General features: G+C 43.7%; 1 long non-coding RNA gene and 1 pseudogene across 2 annotated transcripts; one reads left to right on the top strand and one right to left on the bottom strand.

The window, feature by feature from the left end:
• The first annotated feature begins 6 nt into the window (after window positions 1–6).
• On the top strand, window positions 7–5881 carry LOC123069930 (uncharacterized). Of its 2 annotated transcripts, XR_006433227.1 has the most exons (4): window positions 7–474; window positions 3440–4299; window positions 5019–5098; window positions 5445–5881. It is a non-coding gene; the product is annotated as an uncharacterized lncRNA (long non-coding RNA). The 2 variants fall into 2 exon arrangements; XR_006433226.1 differs by lacking the exon at window positions 7–474 and having other exon boundaries at window positions 2371–4299.
• A 1125-nt stretch (window positions 5882–7006) lies between these two features.
• On the bottom strand, window positions 7007–7451 carry LOC123065401 (monothiol glutaredoxin-S9-like; annotated as a pseudogene).
• Between the last annotated feature and the right edge of the window lie 1753 nt (window positions 7452–9204).

The following is a 9204-nucleotide window of genomic DNA, read 5'->3' as shown; positions in this document are numbered from 1 at the left end:
GCCGCCGTCGGCCCCCTACTCGAACGAGCCGCTGCCGGAACCCTGCCGGGCGCGCCGCTGCCCCCCTGCCCCAGCATGCCACCACGACGACCTCCCATTCCCAGTGCGCCGCCGCAGGCCCCCTGCCCCAGCAGCCACCGCCACGACCTCCCTCTCCCAGTGCGGCGCCGCCTAGCCCCTGCCTTCGAGCGTCGCCGTTCTTCGCGCACAACTATCCCACTGCTGCCTGACGAGCCAACTCTGTACTGAGGCTAGCCACGGTGGTCGATCACCGAGGGACGGCCGGTCCTTGCACCGGCGGCCGCACTCCTGACGTGTCTCGAGCGATTGCGCACATAGAGGTTTGCTCCCATCATCCTCCTCCTCCCAGAGTACGATGGAAATGGCGACAAACATCCAGTAGGTCCTCCTGTGCCTCTGCTCGCCTCGCTTTCACCACCGGCCAGCCATGCAAATCCATGTAAAAAAGTTCAGGTAAAGTGTGGATCCCTGTACAAAGTTCAGCTAAGTTCAGTACAAAAAGTTCAACTAATTTCTGGCAATGTTTAAGTTGAGTTCAGTAAAAAATTCAAGCTCAGTTTAGTCAAAAAACAATTAAGTCAAAAGTTGCATAATGCCCATTCTGCTTGCGCTGGTGCACTCCTGCTGTTTGTTGCTGCAGCAGGGTGATGTGAGTGAGTGAGAGAGAGAGAGATAGAAAATGGAATGATCTTCCACATTGACTAACTCGTGACACACTCGGTTCAGTTTCTTGATTTAGTCCAATTCAATTCCTAATTTTGTTTCAGTTCAATGGCTACTATCTCTCTTAGTTTTGATGCTTAATTACAAAGTCTATGTACATTAACAGCAAATAAGTTCAAGTATATCAATAAATGGAAGTTTAGGTATATGGAATTTGATTCTTGTTGGGTGTATACATGAGTATAAATGGATTTTCTTCTTGTTGAACGAAGTTGAACTTGTCGTTATGCGTCACGGTCGGGGGTGGGAGGCGTGCAGCGGCCGGAGGTGGGAGGCGCAAGACAGCCGGGGGTGGGAGACCCCCTGTGCAGCTGTGGAGTCCGTCCTAGCTGATCTACTTTGGCCGTTCAACTTTGCGTCTTCCGCTCGGCCAGCGCTCGACGAGGAGCAGCCCGGTCTCGCTCGTGTGTGGAGTTTGGAGTATATTCTACCGATGTTCTGCTCTCCTCTATTTTTCAACTGAACATGCTGCCATGTGTGGATTTCCCCTCTAACTCCACAACAAGTTGAATCCGGAAAATTATAATGGTAAGTGCAAGATTCAGTACTATCCATTTTGATTTTCTATAAAAAAGGCCAATTATTCTTGTTGCTTCACATACACTAGTATACGGGAGTACTGGAATCCATCCACGGAACAATCAAGCAACCATAGATATCAGCCCACCACCGTGTTGCGGATGTGATCTTTGTGCACTTTTGAGTACTGTAAAACAATAGTATGCTTCTGGTTGCTGCTTGCTGCCACTGCCGAATTGTGTAAGTGCAAAAAGTTTCATATTGCAAGTTCAAAGAGGGTTGTATTTAAGTTCAGAAGTTTGTTTGGAGCATCTTTAGGTGTTTGTTGTAATGTAGTAAATAGTTTTTAATACTGAAAACTAACCTAGTGAAAAAATGTCCAAGCGACCATCATGCCTGCCTCCTGACCCCTGCCGTCAGGTAGCGGCCTCTTCTGCCATCAGGTCGCAGCCTCTTCCGCCGTCAGGTCGCAGCCTCTTCCTTCTGCAGGTCGCCGCCTCGTACTCCTGCAGGCCATGCCCCATCCCCCATTCTTGTGTGGTCGCCAACAAGGTACCCTACTACAATGGTGGTCACCGCCCCAGAACTCTCTCCGGTTCATTTTGATCTACTTTTGCACATTTGTTCTTTATCTCACGAATTTTGTTATGTAGGAGGTGACCAATTGTTGATCCTGAAGTTTCATCGCATGATTTTTTGTCTCTGAATTTTGCGCCAATTCTTGATCATGAAGCATCAATGCTTGAGCACTGGTTTTTGTGTATTAGGTGGGTGTACAGTGCGTTGGGCGTGTGTTTTTATTTTATGTTCTGAGCAAAAAATCGACTACAAAAATTGTGTCATGAAAAGTTAATCTACACATATTGAGCTGGTTCTAAAATTAAAACTTTTAAAGTTAAAAAAATAGGAAATCAGTTATTTGGTTGTGGAGGATCTTTTGTCCTTGAACTACATAAGAGTTCAGCTTTTGCTTGTTTTCGGTTCAAATTTTGCGTTCTTTTCAGTACATCAACTTTAATGTGCAGAACATCGAGGAAATCTTGAAAAATTATATGTGCACTCTATGTATTTCTTATGCTTACAAGAATTCTGCACTCATACTATTATGCATCAGTTCAAGTCGCTTATGGAGTTTTAGATATATGCAATTGGATTAGAGCACCATGCTCTCACCTAAAAGTTTGAAAAACAATTGCTTTCAGTTCTGGTAACATATATTTTTGTTTCGGTTTTGCTAATTCTTTCTCCAATGGCCTTTAAATATTATCTTTCATATGTCTTACTATATGAAAAAAATGTTGCCTTCAGCAAGCAATCTCGCTTAATTTTCTGGTTAAAAAGACAGACAACGTGGATTACTACCATGGGAATTCAAAGAAATGCCATATATCAAAACAGTACAATTTGTGAGCTTCTTGCAGACTAATGATGAGTTACTAGATAAACTAAGGGTCATCTTTTGTGGGCTCGTGGCCGGAACACGAAGCTCAAGTTGTGGTCCAGTATGTCAGAAAAATTCAGCCACCCCGTGTCGAGGAACTTTGCCTCGACAGTACAACATCACACTCTGTTGTCGGTCGCGAGAAGAGCTGCGTGCAGTCCACCCCGTGTCCGCCCTCGATCCGTCTCAGTCATCTCCCTCTCATCCTCTCTCTCTCTCTGGTCTGTGTTTCTGTGTGCAGGGAGTGGGAGGAGATAGAGCAGGGGAGTGGGAGGCCCTTCCATGGCAAATTCGTTGGCATCTTCCATGGAGATTGCGACCTCTCTTGATTTTTGCTTGAGGATTTCTCCTCTGGATCTGTCCACTGTAGTTCTTGTATAGCGGTGTCCTTTTTTCTAGTGTTCCTCAATGTTGATGCATGTGTTTAATAACCCACTCATACGAATTCTAAAAACAAGCTTTAGTACAAGAAAAGTGGGTCGTTCAGTTCAATTCTGAATTATAGGTGTGTGTAAACACATCCTCCTTACGCAGTAACTAATTAACTATGATACCATGTTCAGACTTCTACAAATCCCGAAACTATGCAGAGTTAGGATTGTTACTACCTTGTTTCTTACTATTGATTCATTTTTATACTATAATGAGATGGTACATGTAGTTGGACATCTCAATATACTGGTGATTGCTTCTTGCTGCCTCTATTTTTATCATGATTTGGTGTGTGCACTGCAGGAGTGTTTTTGTTCCTAGATCAGTTGCTCAACGACAGAATTGTGTATCGCACAGTACATGTATTACTACTATGAAGGTTCAGAAATAAGAACTCAAAGAAGTATTGACAGCATAGCTACTGTATATTCAAGGAGCCAGGTTTTGCTCCTGCGTCATCTCGTCTCCTCCGTTCAGCAAAAGCCTCTAGATAAGTTCACACATATGGTTTTGTTCTTTCTATAATTCTTGAGTCCAGACTCCTTCACTTTTTGTTCCTGAGAAATTAAATAAACCTGTAGAAGTTTGGGGTATAAAATTATGTCAGTTCGAAATTGAGAAACTGGTAAGTGCAGACAAAATTAAAACTGTCAAAGAACATGAGAGTGTTTGTCAAAGAACTGAGGCTTCCCCACGATAGTACAAACTTTTTAAATGTTTGAATTTTGTTACAGCAAAAACTGAATGGGTGGCAAGATGAATATAATTATTATTAAAAGTTTCTTTTTGAACTTCTTGGGTTAATATACATGAACTTGATTATCTTTTTAACCAGTTAAATATACATGGTTGGCAAGATGACTATAGTTGTTGTAGCAAAAACAGTACATTTTTTCAAGAAAAGTTTCTGTTTGAACTTCTCCGATTAATATAGATGAACTCAATTATCTTTTTAATATGCACTCACATGAGCTCGTTTGGATTTGTGTGTATATTTGTAACACAATCAGTTGAGATCTGGAGAGATCATAAGTTCAGTCGGCCTTGGCATCACAAGCGGGTTCAATTCGATCTCACACAGTGGGCAGGTCCCCGATGGTGTGTGCGTCAGGTCTACTCGCACGAGTGGACGTCAGATCACGCAAGTGGGCAGGTCCCCAATGGTAAGAACTAAGAACTTGTTCTATTCCTGCTGCTATCAAGCTGTTTGTTGATATGCTTACAAGAAATTAAATATCCTTTTTGATCTTTCTTTGTTGCCAAATAAAAAGCTAATATTTACGGACATGTGCAGTATAAAAATTTGTTATGGAGTAGTACACATTTTAAAACTTTTATATAATTGCAAAAAAATACAGGTATTCTCATTCCCAAAAACCTACAAAAAAACATCAACTTATATTGATAGTTTTGGTTCTAGTCCTTATGGCCCGGTTCTAGTAACTGTGTCGCCCGTGCGTTTTAGTTTTTTGTTATCTCTCCTGGATGCTTTTGAAGAGTTTCAATTGTTTTTAGTTCATCTTTTGAATTCTTTTCAGTACATCTACTTACCAATCGTAAGTCAAGTTTCCTTGGTGTTTCCATGCTATTTCTATAGCACAACAGGTGTGTGTGGTTATGTTAATGAGCGCATGTAACAAAGTTTATTTTGCAAGTTCAGAGAAGCAATGAGGTAAAAGCAAAACACTGATATCATGCAATTCTTGTAAGATATCTGAAAGTTCAACAATAAAAATTATATAAGTTTAGTCTCAAGTGGAGAGAAGTTCCTGCATCTCTGTATGCCCGTGGATGCTCGTGTGCTATAGTTGCTTTCTCCCCTTCCTGTACATGCTGCTACTCACCTTTTATCTCTCTGATGCGTTGTGTTGCACTACTGCAGCTCGATCCAGGAGGTGCTAGCTCATGCTGGCTGGAACTAGGATGCAAAAGGGTTGACGGATCCATGCCGCACAAGCACTGGTGCTCTACTTTCTTCTTACTTTGTGTTCTAATTTGCTTTCTTATTATTTTCAGTTTGCGAGATACAAAAAAAGTTAAAAAAATGTTTTGCCTGGAGTTCATATTATTTGCTACCCCGTGATGTACGTCTATAGTTTCTCCCTTCAAATGTGTTAATCCATGTGGTTGTATTTTCTGTATTTCTCCCTCCAAACGTATGCAAGTAGAGAAGTTGCACACAAACAGAAGTTTTTTTTAGTGAGAATAATGCATACTGTCTTCTATAACTCATTTCACTTCACGGTTTCTTCCACCTGTTTGTTGTTTCCTATTTATCCTAATTCCTAAATGTTCTACTCAACTTCAGCGCCATGCTCAGTCCAACCCAGTGGCTTCAGGGTGGCCGAGTTCGTCACGACCATCAGTTCGGAGACCTGCATCACTGCTCGTGTCACTACCATGGCCACCTGCATCACAGCGTGATCCATCAACAGCCTCTTGCACAAGGAAAAGCAACAGGAGTAGAGGCGTCTGAGATGCTCTGTCCTGGCGACTGTGAGAAAGGCAAGTGCTTATGCGGCTTTTGCTGAAGAAGAAAGGCCTAGCTTAACTGGCGTAGCAGTACCCAAATCAGGTGTCGATGTTGTGGAGGCTTTGGATCTTTCCCTAGTTGCTTGACTCCAATAATTATGTCTTTTGAGATTGTACCATTTGGTCGTCCTTTGGTCTTGTATCGAACTTCTAGTCATCTTGTTACATCAGTTCAAAATCATAGTATGCGAAAACACCCTCAGTACAAACCCATACGGGCATCAGTTCAAGTACTTTTTCGGAACCATTCAAAATTACTCTATGAAAAAATACCTCCTCTGTACAAACACACACTGAGATTAGTATGAGTGCCGCCGCGAGCACCGCCGTTGTTGCCCGCGCCCCAAATGTTGTAGCTTAGACGACTTCAGAATGTTTATCGTGTGTGCTCTACCGTCGTGTGCTAGTACAAGAATTCCTATCGTCACATAAGTCCATGTATTACTACAATGGGAGTTCAAAAGAAAACCCTATAACACGCGCCGTGCCCCGGCCCCATGCTCGGGACGCGAAAAAAGCTCAAACAAAAAAGAAAACCCCATATGAAAATTCAAATGGTAAATGTTCATGTCCTAAAACGAGAGAAGTTCAAAACATCATTGCAAACAAATATTTTATTTCTGAAAAAAATGTCATTCAGTTCAACTATATAAATCATGCAAGTTCGGGGGCGATGATACCATAGATCGTTGGAAAGTTACGAGGAAAATCTTACGGAAAAAACAGAGTAAAGTCCAGTCTATGAAAACCGCTCAGTACAAACCCAAAAAATTGGAGATCAGTTCGAGTCCTCTCTTTTCAGAAGAATTCAAAATTAATCTATGAAAAATAGGAGTACTATAGAAGAAGAGAGAGGGAAAATCAGCTGCAACAAACAAGCACCCCGTCATGGATTACAAATATCCAACAGAGTGCCATTTCGTCATAACATCATAAGCCTGCTAGAAGAAACCTTCAAAGACAAAATGAATTGGCATCTAGAAAACTGATGAGCAAGATGAAAGGAACATGATTTATACAGTGCTAAATAGTACACCCCTCTTCACTCATACATGTATTTACAAAAGCGTTTGGTCGAAAATAAGCACGAGATGGCACAATAGTTCCTAATTTTTCCTACCCTAATCAAAAGAATTTAAGCCTAACTATAGCTAAGCTGGTACTCCATTATTGATCCCAATCAAGAGAGACTGAAGATCGAGCAGCAGTAACTCACATGATCTCATCAAGAATCAAAAGGAGAAATGAAAAGAAGATTAACTCATGAACAAACGGTTGTTCGTACGTCCGTAGTACCCCGTCCCATATGCATCTTTGGTTTTGCTCAGAGTCAGAGACTCAGAGACAGAGCGCGCCGGTGTCCTTGAGTATGGGCACGAGCTCGCCGAAGATGTGCACGACCATGAGCCGATCGAGCCCGCCGAGGAGCCTCCCACCGACAAACACCGCCGGCAGCGCGACAACGGCCTCGCCTCCAGCGTTCCCGGCAACCGCCGCGGTGAGCTCGTCGTCGTCAGCGACCTCGTGCATGGCGGGGTTCACCCCGAGCCCCTACAGCAGCCGCTTCACCACATGGCTGAGGCAGCACCCGCGCCTCCCCACAACTAGCACCAGGCTCTCTGCCATCGACCTCCTCACCGCATCCCCGCCGTCGCCCCTCGCCGCTGCGTCGGCAAGCCGCGAGCCCGCCCTCCTGGCCGGCCGCGCCCTTAGCCTCGGCCTGCTCGGACCGCCGCGGGCACGCCGGCAGCCGGCCGACGCTGTAGGGGATCGCCTGGTACATCTCAATCGGCCGAGCGATGTACGACGTGATCGAGCTCTTCTCTTTTCCGCTCGGTTCGCCGTTGCTGCGCCAAGTCCCCTGCCGCCATGGATGCGTGCTTCTCTGCTTCCCCCGCGTTCGCTTGTGCTCTGGTCGCCGCCTGCGTGTGGACTTGTACCGCCACTCTACCACGTGTGCGCAAGGGCCGCAAGGCAAGAGGCGCCCAGCTCCTTCCGCTTCTCGCCCACGCCATGGCGCGCGCGCTCCTGTAGAGAAAAATAGCTCAGAGTTTAATGAGATGAAAATCATCAGTACAACCGCCTAAAATCGTCAGTCCAAGTACAGTAACAGAATAATATTCTGTTACGCGTAACAGAATAGCCCAGATGTGTGTGTGTGTGTGTGTGTGTATATATATATATATATATATATATATACAGACGGTCTATTCTGCTAATATTAGCAGAATAACTATTCTGCACACCACTTCCGCACTGCACGCTGAACGCAAGTGCACTACATCTTCTTGACGACGAGCAGTGCAATATAGACTAGTGAACTTCGCGTCGGAAAAAACTGCACGCGTTATTTTTTCGGTACTGTTTTCGCTCTAATTTTTTGATTGTTTATCAGAATGAGGCGTATAATATACCGTTGAAAAGCTATGGATTAGACGCAACTTCGACATGTTGAACAGTTTTCGAGATTCCACATGGTTTAAGAGCAGTTTTGAAAATGGTGCGGCAGATGACGAGTGGCAGCGAGCGTTTTTCGCGTTTTTTTTCTAAACCGCTTGTCAGAATGAAGCAAATGATACTCCGTTGGATAGATATCGTCGAGGCACATATTTTTCATATATAAATGTTTCTCTAATTCCTTACGGTTTAAGAGCAATTTCAAATTTACTAAATTGCGGAATTCTGTTTTTCAAGTTTTTTCAAATTTTCGGTACTGTTTTCGCTCCAGATTTTGAACCGTTTGTCGAAACGAGGCGTGTGATATGCCGTTGGAAAGTTACGAACGAGGCGCAACTTTCATATGTTGAAATATTTTTGAGATTCCTTACGGTTTTAAGTTAATTTTGAAAATCGTGCGGCGGATGATGAGTGGCAGCCGCCGTTTTTCGCGAAATTTTTGCAAACCGCTGGTCGGAATGATTCAAATGATACGCCGTTGAAAAGATATCGACGATACGCAACTCTTTCATGTAGAACACTCTCTCTAATTCTTTACGGTTTAAGAGGAATTTCGAATTTACCGAAATGCGGACACTGTTTTTCGCGACACCCAAATCGACGTGGGGACTTCATCCGACTGAAAACCGCACTGCAACGGACGAAAAACCGCACTGCATCACACGGGTAAGAGAACTGCATGGTTTTTTTTATTCAAACGTAATTTTTTCAAGGACGAGAAAGTAGAGTGCACTTCACATCGGGTGTAAATGAACCACAACACTATCAAGAAGTGAACCACATTACTTTTATTTGCTTCCGTAACAATTTTTTTGCCCTTACGAGGTGAACAACATCATACGGCCGACCGCACTGCTTCATACTGAAAACCGCACTGCATTGGACGTGCAAGCGACTTGCATACCTTTTTTTGTCGGACGTAAATTTTCCATGATGAGGAAGTGGACCACGCTTCACGTCGAGGTGTAAGTGAACCGCAACACTACATAAAGTGAATCTCATCACTATGAAAATTAAACCACATGAGATTTTATTCTTTCATGCGCATAGACTAGGCAAGTGGACCGCATGGGCTGACC

Source organism: Triticum aestivum, chromosome 3B (assembly GCF_018294505.1).
Source record: "Triticum aestivum cultivar Chinese Spring chromosome 3B, IWGSC CS RefSeq v2.1, whole genome shotgun sequence".
In the NCBI taxonomy this organism is placed as follows: domain Eukaryota; kingdom Viridiplantae; phylum Streptophyta; class Magnoliopsida; order Poales; family Poaceae; genus Triticum; species Triticum aestivum.
This window is presented reverse-complemented; position numbering and strand designations above follow the sequence as displayed.